The sequence below is a fragment of the Canis lupus genome, chromosome 19 (assembly GCF_011100685.1).
Source record: "Canis lupus familiaris isolate Mischka breed German Shepherd chromosome 19, alternate assembly UU_Cfam_GSD_1.0, whole genome shotgun sequence".
In the NCBI taxonomy this organism is placed as follows: Eukaryota; Metazoa; Chordata; class Mammalia; order Carnivora; family Canidae; genus Canis; species Canis lupus.
The window spans coordinates 50,098,819-50,119,225 of NC_049240.1; the positions used below are offsets into that span (position 1 = coordinate 50,098,819).

A 20,407-nucleotide genomic window follows, 5' to 3' on the forward strand; every position below is an offset into this window, starting at 1 on the left:
GATGCTACACCATAACTTTATGGCCCTGTCACTTCCTTCAAATATTCTAATTATGACTTTGAAAAGTTATTAGCTCATGGACATTTTCAAAATATTTCCTACACACTCATTTTGTAAAAGGTTAGACCAAAGGAACTGGAAAATAATCAATGTCTTCATAAATCTACCTTTTTTCCTTCTTTTCTCAACCAATAATTATTGTGTAACTTCTATATTCCAGGAATTCTTCTAAGCACCAGGGAGTGCTATCAGCAAGGCAAAGACACTCCTTACCATGATGGACTGCTTAGACCAGCAGCAAAAGCAGATGTGAGAGAAAGATTTACAGAAAGAATTAACATTTACATTCATTGCAATTGTGGTAAGTGGTAGGAAGAAATACATTCTGTTATGGGAAGGTTTACTTGGAAAACTTATCAAATCTGGGTAGTCAGAAGAGTCCTTCAAAAGATGCTCTCTCACATTTAAACTAAGATTTATAGAATTGAAGGCATTTAATGTAATTAATATATATCACAGGAATATATATTATATATATTTATATTATATATCAATTCTTTATATATATATATATATATATACACATATATATATATATATATATATCAGGAATTATTGAATTATTCCAGCTAGAAAGAACAGCATGTACAAAGGCCCTGAGGTTAGAAAGGACATGAAGAAACTGAGGAAGGCAATATGGTTTGAGTACAAAGAGGGAAGAAGATTTATCCAAGAGAAATGAAGCTGTACTACCTCCCAGAGAGTCTCTATTACTGCTATTAATGATGAGGGATGGATGCAGCAAGACAACAATGATCGTGGCATCCTAGCTGCCTTCTACTTTTGCAGCGTGACAAATAAGAACCAAGAATTCAGATATATCAGGACATCTCTGCATTTCCACATCCTTGACTTATCCTGTGCAAGGTTGATGGGACATAAGTGGGTGAGAATAGTTTTCCAATATGCATCTCTATCTTGACTGAGAAAATTCTGTTAATAGATTCTTTATAGAGAACTCATAACAATGAACTTAAAATCCTTCACTTGAACTTTTAAAATGATTTCATTAAAAATGAAAGCAGTACTGCTTAAGACTGTCTCATTCTCTCTCTCCCTCTGCCCCTTCTCCTGCGCTTTCACTCTCTCAAATAAATAAATCTTTTTTTTTTTTTAATGGAGGCAGTAGAAGAAATAGGAAAGTCAGAGAATTATAAGATAGAGATCTTTAAACAAGAAGAGTCACTGTAAAATTAAAACTCCAAGCAACTATTGGCCACTACATAAATAAGACTGAAACTCAGGCAACTAAATTTGATTAAAAGAAATTGTTTTTCTTAAGTACACTTCCCATAAGCATTTAATTCTCTCAATTTCTTTACGAATTTCAGAGTAGTTGATAGTTTCTTTAAAAGTTCATAAATACAATAATATTAAGTTTGCAAAAATTGCTTGAAAGGGAAGGCTTTCAAAAATATAACAGAAAAGTAGCAATCATCAAAGGGTCTCACCAATACAGAATGCCTCATTAACGTGAGAGACCCTAAAACTCATAAAAGATACTCCATTTAAAAATGGAAAGGATGCTTTTCTGAAAGACATGGTTGCTTTTCCATTGAAATATCATTTGATTAATAATTTTCCATGTATATATCTTTGAAACAGCAAACAAAAATTTTATAGCCATAAATTTTACTGTATCTATCACATTTAATATGCTTGACGAGTCATTTTTTGATTCAGTATTTTGATCTTTTCTAGATAGAATATACTTTTTTAAGAAAATGGAAAAAATATATAAGACTAGTGATCCTAAAAGCATTTGCTAATCTTGCAAGTAAAGTTATTCTAGCAATATTGTCTTTAAAACATTTATAATGGGGACACCTAGGTGTCTCAGCAGTTAAGCATCTGCCTTGGGCTCAGGGCGTGATCCTAGAGTCTCAGGATCCAGTCCCACATCAGGCTCCCGGCAGGGAGCCTGCTTCTCCCTCTACCTATGTCTCTGCCTCTGTGTGTGTGTGTGTGTGTGTGTGTGTGTGTGTGTATCATCAATAAATAAATAAAATAAAACCACTTATAATGGCATTAAATATATATATATATATTTTTGGGGGGGTCACAAATAATTCAAAATTTATAAAATTCAAAAAATTCAAATTGATAACCAGCATCTTTCTCCTTTGTGGAAACGCCTGAGAAAGGATGGAGATGTTCGGCCCTGGAAACAGCCCACCCCTGATCTCCTTAGCCTGCATGTCAACTCCAAGCAAATTTGGATAAATCAGGCTCCAGTCATCCAGATGAACACCAGGTTACAGCTAATTTGAACACCTAATTAATAGACTATGCACAGAGCAACCAATAATAGAACTATGTGATTTTTGTTCACCTCTCTTTTTCTAAGACCCTATTTGCATTCTTGTGCATAGGAAACACCTGAGATGCAGAACATCAGGTCATGAAGATTCAGGCTTGTTGAAGAGAGAGGAGAGAGGAAGAAGGGGAAAGCCAGAGTAAAAAAGGAAGGGGTAGAAAGGAATAATGGAATGAATAAATTATGGCTAGAAAGACAATGATAAAATATAGCCATGAGGAAGATAAGAAAATGAAGAGAGGGAAGTGTGGGGAAATGAAATATAGCTGTTGAATCAGAAGTTCAATTAAGTGCGTTTCAATGAATAGTCTTCCATTGTCTTTTAGCTCCAAATTTGTCAAATTCACAGTAATTTAACTAAGAGAATGAGGTAAAAAGAGGTTTAATAAAGTTTGACACACATTTTAGACATAATATTACTTCCAAAGGCAGCATCTACGCAAGCAACATTACGCTTACAGTATTCAAAAACAATATAGTTCTAATTCACATATATCATTTAAAATTCACTATATTTCTTTTCTGAAAAACTGATGAATGCAATAGAAACATGAAAGATCACGTCGTGTTTCCATACCTTAGCCTCCTCAGATTCTTTTTTCCAAGGCTTAGTTTCTCCTGAACCTATCATTAGATAACATTTATGTCTAGAGATCTAGCTGTCTCCCCCAGTTACATATTTTTTAAAAAAACTTTTTATTTAAGGAAAGATTTTATCCTAAGTTTTAACTATGAATTTCAGCTTTTCACTAAAGTAGTTGTCCTTGAGTTCTGGGATAGAAATGTGATTCTTTTCTCTTAAGATGAAATGGATCAGTGGTTAGAGAAAAACAACCCAAGTTGAACCTACAGATGTGGACTTCAATTTTCCACAGTTTTTTTTTTTTAATTCTACTCTGTAGAATGTTTCATATTATGTAAATTTAAAAGTCAATGTGGGATATATTTTATTTTCTAAGAATTCCTAAGGAAGTCGGAAACAAGTTACAACTTGCCACATTATGATAAGTACATGAGTCAAGTTCAGTATCCTCTTAGCTTCCACCCACCCTCATCAACTTCCAGATGCACATTCTACTGCCAAAGCCGCTCCACAGCCTCTATTATGTGTTCCCTATAATTTAATATCTTTTGTACACTGGTTAGACACTGCTTGACACAAACATCTATACATAGTCTAGGGAAGAGACCACAGAATTCAGGGTCAAGCTGCTAATACTACTAAGTACTGCTAATTACTTTGAATATAAAGGTCTTCATTCTGGATTCTAATCCACTGCCAGAATAAATTTATTTTGAGAACAAATCTTGGAGATATTCGAATAGCACTGCATTTATGTGAACAATCCTGAAGTCCATAGCAGCCACATACTTCTGATTTACTTTTCAAGAATACAGTGTAAAATTCATATATGGTTCATATACATGTGTGCAAATATACACATGTAAATATATAATTTAATATACATTTAAAATGACTTCTGAAAGAGAGATGACCTTGATCGTTACAGGATACACTTTTCCTGCAACCTGATTACAAATGACTTTTACTCTAGGACAGAGTATACTTTGTTTTCTGATATTTACTGCTAATTTCATTCTCCACATCCCACTCATTAAATATCACTTGAAATATAAAACACTAGGTGTTTTAGAGAATATAAAGTAATTTGCTTTTATTTTTGAATTTTACATAAAGTAATTGGGTAAACAAGATGCCTCTGAGCTATTTTTCTATAATATGTATTCATTCATCCAATAACATGTATTTGGTTATGACCATCCCAGACACTAAGGAAAAAATAGAGATAGATAACATCTACTAACTGTTAGTATAAATGTGTGTTACATAAATTTTCTCACCAAGTTCTTTACCCTATGAGACAGGTAGAGTCTTATATTCCATTTTTTGCAGATTAGGAAGGCACAAAATGGTGAAATGCCTAGGCTATGCCACCTGGGCAGTATGTGATAGAGCTGGGATCTAAACTCCAAAGTCTATACTGTTAGCAGCTACATATTGCTGACCCTTAAATGCAAATAAAAGTGGCTTCCTACCTTCCAAAAATTTTTTTTTAAAGATTTTATTCATGCATTCATGAGAGACACAGAGAAAAAGAGGCAGAGACACAGGCAGAGGGAGAAGCAGGCTCCATGCAGGGAGCCCGACGTGGGACTCCATCCCAGGACCCCGGTCATACCCTGGGCCAAAGGCAGGCGCTCAATCACTGTGCTACCCAGGCACCTCCCTACCTTCAAATTTAAAACCAAGTTTCAGGGCTCTATCTGGGGATATAAATGGATTTATACCTATTGGAGATAGGAAGTGAACAATTTCAGAGCAGCATAAACAAAACTGAATTAGAGAATGATGGATATAGTATACAGATGGCCCACGGATTCCTTGAGAACTTGAAAACTATTTCCAGCAGTAAAAAATTTGAATATGGAAAAAAGCATCTAAATTTCTAACTCAGGAGGACAAAACTGTTCTCAAAAATTAAACAGAGGAAGACTACAGCTTGGAAGCTATCCTGCCCAACCAACAGAGCCAACTGGGACTGCACCTGGTACAGCAAAATTCCTGAGCTTAAAATGAATACTTAAGTCCACCAAATAAACTAAATCTATCATTCCTTGCCTTTTTAGACCTCAGCTGTTGTTTTTTAATGTCAAGGTTTGTCACACTCCAAGGACATATACACTTATCACTAGGGAGACACAAACGTATAAATCACGAAGGAGAGTAACACGCTAAACTTAGTGTCCTCAATAAGCATTTAACTTTGATTTACTAATATAGTCATCACATGTTCATTGAAGAGAACTGTTAGGTATATACAAGATATGAGTTAATTATATGTCACTTAAAATAATTATATCGAGGACACACATTAATGGATTCACTATTGGCTTGTAGCAGGTATTATTAATGCATCCTGAGGCCAAGGCCATTTGCAGTGACAACTGTTTATGGAAGTTTCCAATGCAGAGAAGGAGTTATGATCTGAGATCACTTAATCTTCCTGTTCCCTCAGTAAGTCAAGGGCTCCACTTTATGTTTGTGAACCTCCTCTCTTTCCCCAGCCTCTATTATCTTTGTAATATGTCGAATAATTTGTATTTATTTTATATCCAAGTATTTCATGTACTTTCAAAGACTTCCATCTACTACCTTTAAAAGAGAAAAGCAAATCCTAGTGCTTAAGAATTAACTCATTTATGATTTGGAAAAGGAAGCTGTAAACTTCTGGTATAACCAAGGAGCAGCCCGCCTCTGGTAGGGCAGCTAAACAATCAAACTTACTATGTCATTGACACTTTTATTCCAGGATTAAAATTGAAATTTTACCCAATAGTGATTTGTAGCTATTAAAAATCATAAAGTAAAATAACATTTAAGAAAAAAGTAGACTATAAAATAGCATATTTTTTAAATAGCATATTTTTATTAAGAAGCTGTGCACACACACGAAGAGTTATCAAAAACTCATATGCAAAACATTAATAACTATTATCTTTTTAAAAAAGATTTTATTTATTTATTCATGAGAGACACACACAGAGAGAGAGAGAGAGAGAGAGAGGCAGAGACACAGGCAGAGGGAGAAGCAGGCTCCATGCAGGGAGCCCGACATGGGACTCAGTACTGGGACTCCAGGATCATGCACTGGGCCGAAGGCAGATGCTCAACCGCTGAGACACCCAGGCGTCCCAATAACTATTATATTTTTGTGTCAGAATTATCTACTGTTTTTTCCCCCCACCTTGGTCCTTTACTATTTTAAAATATTTTTTAATTGAGTATGAAATATATTTGTGTCCCTAAAATACTATTCTCAAAACCTAGTAACTAGTTCTCATTTACTTACATCATTTGCTATGCACTATATGTGGAGTTCTGTAGTTGCATTCCTGGCTTAACTCTTCCTTCAGATCTGCCCTTTGCCATGCTGGCCTAATACCAAGGTCTTGCAACTAGGATTTTCTAACTGCAGGCTGTGATTCATCAGCTTAGTGGTCATAAGCAGTATTTTTTTTTAATATAAAATACATAAGGGACAAAAAGGAAAATATCAGTGTGCACTGTGTGGTAAGAAAATACTTTTAGTGGGGGTTCCTGGGAGGCTCAGATTAAGCATCCAACTCTTGTTTTTGGCTCAGGTCATGATCTCAGGATCAAGCCCCACATCAGTCTCTGCACTCAGCACGGAGTCTGCTTGTCCTTCTCTCTCTGCTCTCTTTCTCTGTCTGTCCATCAAATAAAGAAGTAAGTAAGTAAATAAATAAATAAATAAATAAATATAATCTCTAAAAAAAGAAAATGCTTTTAGTGAAACTTTTTTCTATGTTACATATATGAAAACACATTAATGGAACACTTGGGTGGCTCAGAGGTTGAGCGTCTGCCTTCAGCCCAGGGTGTGACCCCAGGGTCTTGGGATCGAGTCCCACCTCGGGCTCCCTGCATGGATCCTGCTTCTCCCTCTGCCTGTGTCTCTGCCTCTCTCTCTCTCTCTCTCTCTCTCTCTCTGTGACTCTCATGAATAAATAAACAAAATCTTAAAAAAAAAAAGAAAACACATTGGTATTTATGGTAAAATACATTTCTTGCTATGAGACTAGCTAAGAAGAGTTTGACTAACTTTAGCTCTAAAACAACCTATCTAAAAATAGATGAAGAAATGAAAGCACACTTAAGTGGTCATCTTAACTGTGTTGCCATAGGTTACATCAAAGAGGGCAGTGAGCTACAATAAAGGTGCCCAGCACTTCAAAACTTTTTATCCTTTTAACTCAGCAGCCTTCCTTAATATGGCAAATATGAAGCACTCTAGAACAAAGAAAATATAATCATTTATGTAATTAATTTGATTATTTTAATAAACATTGTTTCTAGTCCCCATAAAAATGATGATACCAAAAAATCCATACTTTGCCTCCATTAGTATCAATTAGTAACATAGTCATTTCTCAATTATATCATTGCCTACCATGCATGTATCCAATAATCTAAAATTAAAATCCAGTATGCTATGCCATTCTCATTAAATGGCTTACATCTAATCTGTTGCACTTGAGCTAGTGAAGGATATTGTTTTGGAAAGGTAATTAGCAATATTATTTCTTACAACATTCTATCTGCTACAGTAGGGAGTTTTAGAAGAAACCAGCAAATATTCTAATTGAACTCTGCATTTGACACAAGCATTCACACTGATTCTGCTAATTATTCTCTGTTTTAACTGGTCAATTAAAACTGTAAAAAGGATGGCCAGTGTGAAAGTAGTGTTTTTAAAATGCTGTCTCCCCATCATTTAACTCCAACAACTTAATAGTATTACTTTCACCAAGTGAATCAAATGCTTCCAAATGCACATATCTTTCTTAAAATACAAAAAAAACAAAACAAAACAAGTAATAGTCTGTGTCATATGGTGACAAGTACAGTTCAAAGTGCCATTATCACTGTTCTCATGGTGATAATTAATCCTTTAGTCATTATCATAATGAGAAACCATGTTCAGAAAATGCTGATTGAAAAATTCAGATATCAAACACAAGTCACTCGTTGCCTATCAGCCAAATTGATTCTTACCCTTATGGCAGATTAACACAGAGTCTTCCAAATAATTTATCTTGCCTACTCCAAACTTTTCTAGCCTTCTTATGTTTCGCTTCATGATTTTTTAAATGGCCTGCTCTAACATGAAGTACCAGCATTACACTTTTATTTCTTAATTTGTGATGGATCTTTCATCTTAATCAGAATCGTTTCCTGATTTTGTTTTTAATATGGTCTATACTTCATTCCTTAACTGAAATAATTGGAATAAGTTTGCAACTATCTGTGGCCAATTAAGTCTGAAAACTTTCAAATTTCCAAGTATAACTTTATCAACTTCAAAAGAACTAATAGTCATTTTCACATTGCCCAATGAAACCCATAAGCAAAATTAATATTTCAAGGAGGCCTAACTCTAAATTCATCTAGAAGCATACAGGTACCAAATAAGATGCTGCATTTTTTCCCCAACATGCAAAAACTCCATGTGTTATGCATTATTAAGTGTGAAATGGGTTAAAATGAGTGCTTTCTCATTTTTATCTCAGTCCAACATCAGCATGCTGGGCATTTACACAAACATGTCCCGTAATCATCTGAAAATAAACACAACTCCTCCAGTTCTATCTGAACTTTGCTAGCCTTCCTATACACCCCGCCCCCAACTGCATTTCTCAATTTGAAAACTTGAGTGTTATCCTGAAATTCATTTTTTTCTTTGGCTATCACACTCAAACGGCATGCACAAGAGCACACACACATCTGGTAATCAAGTTACAAGGCAGCATCTTTTGACACTTTTTCCTAAGGTTCTGCTGAGTCATGTGCAGCCTCACATAATAAGAAAAGAGGAAAGAGTGAGGATTCCGAGGGCAGCACTAACAGGAATCAAGTATGGGTAACTTGGGGAAACGGAACAATGTTTGCAAAACAAATAATCAAACCTCCTCAAAGGAAATCATACAGAAACATACCCACCAAGTACTTTTATACCAATGCATCTATTCCAGAAGGAAAAAAAAGAAAAAAGAAAAAAATGAAATCAAATGGTTGGCTCAGTTATTTCAGTTATACTTCAAGAGCTTATAAGAAATGAAAATTCAGGGCCCTGGGTGGCTCAGTCAGTTAAGTGGTGATTTCAGCTCAAGTCAGGATCTGAGGGCCCTGGGATCAATTATATAATTGATTGTAATTGTATTATATGAGAATGCCAGCAATATCACCAATTCAGGCAAAGTATAACTCAGAGGAAGTTTGGACTGAGATCATTGCTCCTCCATGAGCCATTTCTCTAGAGATACCTTTCCAAATCAAACACTCATTCAATATGCCTGTTTATTATCGCAATCTAATAATGTTCTGTGTTAGCTTGTGGATTAAGACTGTTATAATCTGCATTGACATCTTTAATCAAGTTGCCTATGTTATTGATTGTTTAATGATAAAACTATTTCCTTACTTACATGAGAAATTTAAAATCATGGTTGAAGATGGCTATTTCTCTCTCAACTGTGCTTACCTAAGAATGCCAACTTCAATCTGATCATGGAATGGAATGTAACTGGAATTTTGAGTTTGTGGAAGCAAGAACTGGAGAAGGATTCTCTCCACGTCAATATTAACTTTTTATATTCTAAGGATTTCTTAGTTCTCTGCTCTAGCTATACAGTCACAGAGGACAATGTTGACAGTTCACTGGCTAGGCAACTGGGGCGGGGGGGTGGTGGTGTCAATAAATTCTGTCCACTAATATAATATTATATGTTAACTATCTAGAATTAAAATACAAACTTTAAATTAAATAAAAAAATAAAAATAATAAATTGTAAACATCCTAAACATTTAGGATTTAAATACCCTAAATCAGCTAATGGATACTTAAGATATCTAGAGTTGAAGAGACTCTCTAATTGGGCAGTTGGGGGAACATTATGAACTACTGTCATAGGCAATTGAAGGTCTCCAACTGAAACTCAAATTATTGGCTGCTATTATTTAGATGACTACCTTCCTCAGTTACTATTAAACAAAATACAGACCACCATTTCTGTTCATCTAAAACAATGTTCTTTCTCAACTGTAGACATTTTCACTTGCTATTCCCCAGGGTGACAATATCTGATGTACTTGTGACTTTACCTGCTCTCTTGCCTTCCCGTGACTTCCCCTAATCTATTGGATTTTATTTCCTTTAAAAACATTACACCCCCCCCCAAAAAAAAAAAATTACACCCCATATTTCTGTAGGGCATGGACAGACTTAGCACTCTCTCACAGTCAGCCAAATTCTTCTAACAGCTCTTAGTGTGAACAAACAATAATGAATAGTGTGCTAAAATGATACCAATCAGCACAATAACTAGATGAGTTGATGAACATATAGAGCTTTTCCTCTTCCTTTCTATTCTTAAATAGAATCCTTTCCCTTCTTAAATTAATCCTAAAGCCTTTACCTGCAGCACAAATATTTATGGGTTAGTAAATGGAGATGGGGTGTATGGAATGGAGTGGCAGTGGTCCAGAGCAAGTCGTTGGTGCCTAAGCATAACTCAGAAGGCATCTGAGTGGAAGGCCAGCCCCAGGGAAGATGTCAGATACCGAGTGGGAAAAGGGGGATATGCTTACCTAAGAAAAAGCCGTCACTCAATACTGAAGCCCAAGCTGTGTCAACAGGGAGTCTATGCCAGGGAAAAAGTGCAATGGAGATACTAGTTTGTATACATATAGAGATTAAATCAAATTAATATATTGAGGATGATGGGAGGCAGGCTCTAATTGTAGAAAAGGCCATTTTTACAAATATGGAAAACAAATAAAACCTATAGTGAACCCTATGGTAATGAGTTTGGGTTGGAATTACTGGTGGAAATACACATGTGCATATACACAGTCATACATGCATACATGTATGTAGTTATATGTAGAAAAATATAAAATATAAATCTAATAAACATGTTTTATACATTTCGATAAGAGATATCAACAGACCATATGTGTACTATCTGCATGCATATGTGTACACGCACACACACATTCTCTACTTTCCCCCACTAATAGGGCTGGAGAACAATGATACAATAAGGAATTATAAAGAAATTGGATCTTCTAATCATCACACACTACTAAAAAGAAACACACTACTAAAAAGAAACAGGGATCCTTGGAGAAATCATTGTTTTCAAGCAAAATACAAGATAAGCCAAGAAATCTTCATCTGCCCCCCCTCCCCCAAAAAAATACTCAAAGAATGACAGGATACAATAATCTGCTTCTTAATGGGTTCCCAACCGGTCAAGTCTAAATAAGTGATAGTGATGAATTAGAAGCCACTGAATAAAATAGGGAATCAGGAACCTAAACAGATAAAAATAAATAAATAAATGAATAAAAAAAATAAATGGATAAATAAAGCAGCTCATGCTTGGCTCTATGAGCTTATTACATGGTCTGAAGGTACTTCCCACAAAACACTTAATAATTCCTATGGAAAAAAAAAGATCTATAAAGGATCCTCTGAATAACTGTGTAAAATCACTGGTGAAACATATATAATATGCCTATTTCAGGAATCTTGGTAAACACACTTTGATCAAGCAGTAAAATGAAACCATAAGTAGTGGGGCAAACAAAAACTCCTAAGCCATTCGATAGAATGTAATGAGAAAAACAAAGCATTAAGACTTTGATTTTACTTCCAATGATATATCATCGAGACCTAATTATGAGAGCCAATCCGAATTGAAGGACATTCTGCAAAATAACTAGCTTGTAATCCTCAAAAGGTTGTGAAGGTCAAAGATTGGGGAACTGTTTTAGGTTGAAGGAGGCTAAGGAAATATAATAACTAAAAACACTACTTGACTCTGACCTGGATCCTCTGAGAATTAAATGAAAGCGATACATCTGTGTTAAATTCTTGATTTTGGATAGTTGCATCATTGTCATGTAGGAAGCAAACCCTAAAACATTTAGGGATGAAGGGATATGAGGGCAGCAACATACACACTCAATTGGCACAGGAAACGAAAATGAAGTTATTTGTACCATACTTGTAATTTTTTTTTAAGATTTTAGCTATTTATTCACGAGAGACACAGAGAGAGAGAGAAGCAGAGACACAGACAGAGGGAGAAGCAGGCTCCATACAGGGAGACCAACATGGGATTCGATCCCAGGACTCCAGGATCACGCCCTGAGCCAAAGGCAGACGTTTAACTGCTGAGCTACCCAGGCGTCCTCATACTTGTAACTTTTCTGTAAATTTGTGATTGTTTCTACACCAAAGAAACTAAATAATTCAAAGGTGAGGAGAGAAATGAAAACAAGATAATCAAGAAATAATTATATGGTATGCCAGTTTGATAGCACCACTCAATCTTGTTTGTGCCTCTACAGATCCACTTACCACATCACAAGGAACATATTTGTGTAAGGACTACTCTCCTGCAATCTACTCTAGGATATATATTTATAGCCTCACTGCTTAAAATGGTTCATACCCATGCTTGAATAGATAATTGGATTTTAAATAACCTACCTTGGTTTGCCTTCATTTTTTTTCCACAAAAGAGGAAAGTTCATATATCTATTAAAGAAGTTGCAAAAACTTGAAACAACTTTCAGTGCAGAGCACAACACATATGCAAGCCACCAATGCAAAGAGTAACACATTGCTTTCTTAGAATTATTCAGAAAATTCTTTCCAAATCTCACAAGTCTTCAAGAAAATAGCTGCGTGTATCCCTGAAAACGGTTTCTTGAAAAGGAGTCAAACATAATAAAAGAATCCCTCAGCTTGTAAACCATACTGAGAATTCTCTAAAGGGAAGCTTGTTTCAGTTGGGTCATACCCGTCAGATCATGTCCCCACTCTGTTTGTCCTTTGGCTAAGGGGTAAAATAAACGTTATTGAAACAGGTGACTGCTAAGATTCCTACTTTACTGTTTACGATCCTATTCCTTGTTTATCCTGTTCAAAACTGAGGCAGCCAGGGCTCACACTGACTAGAATTCATGTACACAGGGAAAATGCCCACTTGCCTCTTGAACATCAAATAATCCCATGGCATGACTTTAACATAAACAATTTAATAAGAGCCAAATGTACGTTGGGTTATTTGGATAAAACTATCTCTGTAACGTGTTTTTTCTTAACACTATATGCGAAATGTCAAAGCATCCAGAGGCCAGGGTAACCCCACCTTTGCTTCCTATCGCATGTTTCTCTTTGCAACTAAACACGGTTTGATATTTTCAAGATTGAACCAAGTTTCCTGTCTTTATTTTGTGCCTGTTGCTAATTTTTAACTTAAACGTTGTAATATCCTGCTTTACACTCTGCAGCTTCAGTGGGTTGAGGCAAGATTCGCTGGCTTTAAACTCTTTTCACAACTAATTTTGAGTTCTATTTCAGTTTTCCCCACCCCCACCCCCACCTCCTGCATTATCTCTTCTCATTTCCATGGACTATTTTATTCCAAGATTCTGTGTAATATTAAATTACAATAATAGCAATCAAAGTCATGGGGAGCTAAAGGATTTTCGATTGCAGCCCATGCTTGGCTCTCAATAGCAGGGCAGAAGGAGAGCCTGAAAAGCACAACAATTCAGAGAACTTGCCAGCAGACCCCATTGTCCTTTCAGTTTCTAATGACACTGAAGTACTTCCATGATTAAAATTTAAAGGCTTCCCAGTAACCAAGTAATTTGCCCAAAACTCCTTATCTAGCACTCACCAAGAAGACTCTGATTTTAATATACTATTAATCAAGCTCCAGCCAAGTTTACCACTGATACTTTCAATTACAGAGAGACTAGCTTCATCTCTCTCAGTGTGTATATTGAGGGGAATTTTTTTTTTCTGATTAGTCAGTTACCCAGCAATGAAAGAAACCACAAACCTGGTTTAGACACATATTACTAAGGCATTAGTTATAGTTTTGATAACAACAAACCAAAATACTCTAAACTATTTTAAACTATTAATTGTTTTTGAGAATGATTACAAGTCTGAATTCCTTGGTGTTCACTCATAACAGAGAGCTATTACTATTATAAAACACTCATGTGTTCATTAAGACCCATGCAGACACATACTTTAAAAATATAAAAATCAACTAAGAAATTTATTTCAAAAAAAAAATGAAGATATGCAAAGATTTATCTATGTTTGTTTCAGGGTTGCTCATAATGCCGAATATTTAGAGCAATGTAAATATTCAAAATAGAAAATTGATTATACAAATTATGGATCATTCTTCCAAATAACTGAATAATATAACAGTAGCTTTATACGACTTTTTTTTTTTAATATGGGAAATATGTGTCCTATATTAAGTAGGAGAAAAAGCCAGTTTGTTAAAATTCATGCAAATGCACAAAAAACCTGTCCATATACTCATCTACAGATGACCAGTACTTACGTTTTGGTGATTATGAGTCCAATTTATTTTCTTAATTCTGCATTTTCAAATATACATTCAAATACACATTCTTTTGTGACTATTTAAATGACATTAATTCATCTCATTCCATACATAAGAATTCATCTATATAGCCAAGGAATAATGGAAAATATTTGTCCTCTTTTTTTCTTCAGTATTTATATAGTACCATAAACAATTATTACACCAAATCTTATAATTCTGTAGAAAAAAATATGGATAGCATTTGTATTACATTGTACGTTTGTGACAAAAATGTAGACAGTGTACATGCAGCTTGGGGAATGATTAAGATGATTACTAAATTACCTTGGTCAATTAGTCAAAATAATAAGATTATTATTATTTTACCTTCCTGTATAATTTTTTATTTTCTTTCTGGGAAAGTTATTTTTCATTTACCTAAAGCCAAGGAATTGTATTATATTTAATACAAACTATAGGATGACTTCAAACAATAAGTAACTATATGGCAGTATTTGCTGGTGAAAATAAGAAAAGATGAAATTAAAAATTGAATTTTCATAGCTTGAGCTAGAAAAAATATAGTTACATACTATCTTATTTATGGTTTAATGTAAATTAAGTTTTAATTACTTATATCTACTAATGATCCACACAGTAATACAGAAGAAAAATACATTTTCTGTAAAGAATTTCATTCAAAGAAATGAGCAACTCCTAATTCTGGAGGCACAGGGTCTTACTACTGTTTGTATGCTAAGTTGAAATAACAGTATTATTGTTATTCAGTTACAAAATCAGGTTTTTATAGGAAAAAGTTATTCACCAATATGTTACCGATAATAGCTTATATTTGTATGGGATTTTATAAAGCTCTTTTAAACAATTAAATGCAACTAAATCTCAAAAAATAATAATTGAACTTCATATTAATAAATATTTTACAAATGAGAAAATTGTGCATCAAATGCTAAATGAGAAAATGTTCAACTTTACTAATAATGAGAAATAAGCAAATAAGCAGATTATCTTTTTAAATCTATAATATTAAACAATTATTTTATTATTTTGATGATAACATAGGACACTGTTGGAGATGTGGTAATCTAAGATTTCTCAAATTTCTAGGGAAAAGTACAACTATTCTGGAAAGAAATTAAGAAATGTGTACCAAATGTCAAAGTATTCATATCACTTGAACAGTCTCACTTCTGAGATTGAAGCCTAAAGAATTTGACTGAAATAAAGGAAAAGTTTATGAGTAAAGATGTCCATTGCTTTATTATTTATAACTAAAAGATACAATTTAATGTGCAGCAATAGCAAAAATAGGCAATGAAATTTCAACACTAAATCTATTAAAATTATATTAACAATTATTTTTAATTGCAAGAAAGATTTTCACATTATATTACTACTTATAATATGGTGACATTTAAAAAATATAGAAGATAGGAATAAAATAAATCAAAATGTTAACTATAGTTATTTTGTAAAAGGGGTATTAACAGTGATTTTTAAATATTCTTTATTATAGTTTTTAGATTCTTATCAGTGAGTAAATATTGCTTCTTTAAACAGGAGAAAATGTAACTAATTGCGTTTTAAAACTTTGAATGTCGCCTAAATATCCACTGGATTTATCTTACCTTGAGCTTGACTTATCACTATTTATTCAATTGAAATCCTCCAAAGCATTTTACTTTAAAGATGACTGAGACCAACATAGAGATAAGTAACATTTTTTACAAATGACAATTTAAAATATTTCAAATACTTTGTTTTTGCCATTAATGTTAGATTTGTGGAAATTATATTTGGGGAAATTTTAATTCCATTATGGAGTAAAAAAAGTCATTGAGAAATAATCCTATTGCAGTTTTAGACATCCGTGATTTTAATCTTTATGATTACAATGATTACCCATGGTGATCAGTAACTTTGAATTTTAAAAATATTCTGCAGGAGAAATTCATCAGCCCTATCTCGCATAGACTCACTTTTAATATCTATGCTGAGACAGGTTATCTAAATGAATTTTATTTTTTTAAATTCTCTTTTCTAAAAGCTATGGTCTGAGAGTAACAATTTCCTTTTATACTTAAATAATGATAATAAGATGGAGTGACATATTTTAACCAAATATAAATATGCTGTTCATGTGAACATATTTAAAACCTATACATGCATAACTTTGAATATATGTGAATGCATGTCATGAAATACTTCCTGGGCCTTTTCTAAACTAATGCTATACAAAGTGAAGAAATACTTATTTTTTGGTGAGCTTTTATTTGACATTATAACAGCATCCAACCACCTGCATACATTAGATAAAAAATCCTCAGTGATTAAAATGCCAGTGATTAAAAATCCCAAGAAAACAAATGGATTCAAATTAAACTAAAAACATAAAATCACAGGTAGTTTGGACCACTTCTAAGGAAAAGAATCACAAATTTTATAATTGCTATTTCCCAGTTTTGTTTGTTTTTTTCTTTAAGATACTGGTAACTTCATATTAAGACCACAAAATAGATCTCTACTCATTCAGAGGTGATTGAATTATGTATCTTTCACTTAAGTCTTTTTTAACCTGACCTTTAAATTTTAATGACTACATATTTAACATTTTAAAATAGTCTCCATCTCTAACTTCTAAGAGGGGTAGAGGATTATTAGAAGGTACCAAATGAAGCCACAAATGTGTTTTATATCTGTATTGTATGTCAACTAATTACACAAAGATATACACAAGTATTGAGTAAATAAAAGTGAGTATCTGTGACCTGAGAAGTAGTAAAAATTGGCTAACCGATTTCTGTTTCCTAATGAAAATTCATTTCTTATTTTGCATATGTACTCGATTAAGACATATTCAAGTTGGATATTTCTTGAAAAATTTGAACCCTATCAAATAAACCTTCACTAGTATGCAGGTTTACTCTTCACTAAGGGGATTCTCAAGTTTCAGAGTGCTAAGTAAATCTTACAATAGAATATTTAAGCAATTGTCTATAGTTTAAAATAGTGTTGAGCTTCACTCTGCATTACCTTCCCACAAAATGCACAGCATTAACCAATTCTTTTCTGTCAACTAGCAATTTTTGGCAGATCCCTTTTGCATGATTCATGAAGGACCAGTAAAAGGCTAATTGTTCAAATTAATTTGCGTAAATGACTAAGCAAGAGATAACAAAATTACATCTGCACTTGTTTGGCAAAGATTCAATAGCAGCGGCCCTGTACTGCCAGCTGCTTCCAGACAACACTCTTGCAGAAATTAAAAGCTACAAATATTAATTAATACACTTTTTTGGTACGTTAATTTGCACTGAAAGGTTCCGGAGTGCAAAACTGCTGAGAAGATGAACCATGATAATTAGAATTAATGGGATGGATGCATGTTTTTTGCAGCTGAAGTTTTAAAAACCCATGAATGGAACTGGGAACTTGAAACTGACATTCCCATAAATCTCTATGATAATGCAGCTATTAGTATTAGAAGGATTAAGTACTATGGCTCCAGAGTTATCCATCACATGACACATTATATCCCATCTGTCATTGCAGTAGCTAAGACATGATAGCCGTCCTTGAGGAAGCTGTGTGAAAAGCTTTGGGAATTCAAGGAATTGTAGTGATGACTGTCAGACTACAAAATGAATAGCTCAAATCTCTGACTTCTAAACAGAAATAATAGCCAGCACTCTGTATTTGTCAGCTTAGTACTTTACAAATACTCTAACTCTCATAATTGTATTTAAGTTTAGTTAGGCAATCTGAATCATATAGATAGATGAGAATGGAAAAAAAAGAATAGTACAATATCACAGATTTTATCTTTAATTCGTGTATAACCTTAGGACTATGAGTTCCCTATAGGATAGTTTTTACATAATAGTATTATTAATTATACATAGAAACATCTTAGGAAAATCTTACTGTTGACATATTAGTAAAAATACTGAAGTCATTCCTGATGCAATGTGACTAAGAAGTGAAAATTCAATGCTAGCAAACTCTGGACCTTCAGTTTTATCCATACATAGAAACATCTTAGGAAAATCTTAAAACTTTTATGTAGCTCATTCTTAGCAATAAAGAGAACATGCCCTTTTCAACACAGAATTCACAAATATTGGTAATGTATGCTATACAACTACAAATATATGTGTGTATATATATGTGTATGTGTATACATATGTGTATGTGTATGCTATACAATAACACACATATATATGTGTGTGTGTATATATATATATACACACACGCATGCGCGTATATGGAGAAATTTTATTTTTTCTGCTTAAAAAAAATTTAAAAATGAAATTTACTTAGCTTCCAGAATAAATGCAAACACGTATTTCATTTAATTATTTTGTACTTAAAAAGGACACAGTATCTTAAAGCTGAAAGGTAATTGTTTTATAGCATTCTCATTTGGATCACTTAGCAGCTTCTAGGAATGTAGCAGCCATCCTGGAGTACTGCATGAGAGATTATGGGTAAGTCAAAGGAGTTTTAAGATTTAAATAAATAGGAAAATTCTAGGGCAGCCCGGGTGGCTCAGTGGTTGAGCATCTGCCTTTGGCCCAGGGCGTGATCCCAGACTCCCAGGATCGAGTCCCATGTTGGGCTCCCTGCATGGGGCCTGCTTCTCCCTCTGCCTGTGTCTCTGCCTCTCTATCTCTCTCTCATGAATAAATAAATAAAACTTTAAAAAAAAAAAAAAAAGAATGTCAAAGAACATTAAATAATTTATCCGGCGGGGGGGAGTCACACAATAATAGTTTAAGTAGCTGAGGACTTATTGCACTAAAGAGACTATAGATTTGATTTTACAGAGAATGTCTCAGTGACAACACTGATGAAACCTGGTGAATACCTTTAAATATGGCGTTAGAAGACATTTTTCAGGGGGTGAAGTAGAACTTAGTCATTTGCTTGCTCTATCACAATAAAAAATTTTGAAATACTTTTCCCTAAGAGGATAGTTTCTATCTACAAAAATAACAATTTCAGTTATGTTAGATAATATATTTTTAGATTTAAATGGCCAAATGATAGAATGAAAGTTTTTTGTGTTAGAATGGAGAGGGCAACATGTCAAGGCATTCTCTACTTGACTGAAAAAATCCATGCAACACCCCTAGAATACTACTGTAGGATGCTCATTCGTACTGCCCAACATGACTTCCCTCGACTATTTACTCAGTTTACTACTTTAGGCTTAGAAATATGCCCAGTCCACAATCTTTGTTGCTTATCAGGATTCATGTCTCATATCAAAATTCTTGAAAAATGTAAACGTTATAAAATACTTCTTTGGAGATTCAATAGGCTTTTTTTTTCCCCTACAAAGTAGTTTTTATAAGCCCTTTAGTTGTATACTTCTTAAACTGTCAAAATGTATGCTATTTTCTAATTTCTAGACTCAAATGTATATTTTTAAAATACTTCACTGATTTCAGTTTTGTTTGATGATAAGATGTATCTAAATCTAACATTCATAGTTGATTTCAGGTACTTTTTAGAGTAGTTAAAACTGTTTTTGTCAGAAGGCACAAAATATTTTTCAGTTGGTAATATGTTTCTACACATATACATAATTTCAGAACTATGTAGGCTCTATTGGTTTCTGCTTTGTAGGTGCCAGGTTAGCACAGTGCCTGATTTAAATTTGTCATTTTATCAGGACAGAATTATTGGTCCTTTTCTAAACTAATGATATTGCCTGAAAAAAAAAAAAGTTAGCTATCTCTATTATCACCTTATTTGTAAATAAATATTTCAAGAAATAGCACATATCACATGCAACAACAACCCAATATGAAGAGACCCCTATTTCCAGAAAAATACACATATTTATACAAAGAAACCAAGTACCACGTTGACATTTTATTTCTTTTGGGTAAAGTGACAAAAATTGAGAGAAAATATCTCTTTAACAAAATAAATGTAATTAAAATACACAAAACAGGTACTTTTTTAAATGGTAAATTCCTATCATTAGTATCCAATACCCATTTTATTTTTAATGCCCAATGAAGAAAT

At 33.7% G+C, this 20,407-nt stretch overlaps 1 long non-coding RNA gene across 1 annotated transcript in view; it reads right to left on the reverse strand.

The window, feature by feature from the left end:
- LOC111091079 overlaps positions 1-20,407 on the reverse strand; it is a 119,001-nt gene that overhangs the window by 14,099 nt on the left and 84,495 nt on the right. The window lies entirely within an intron of this gene.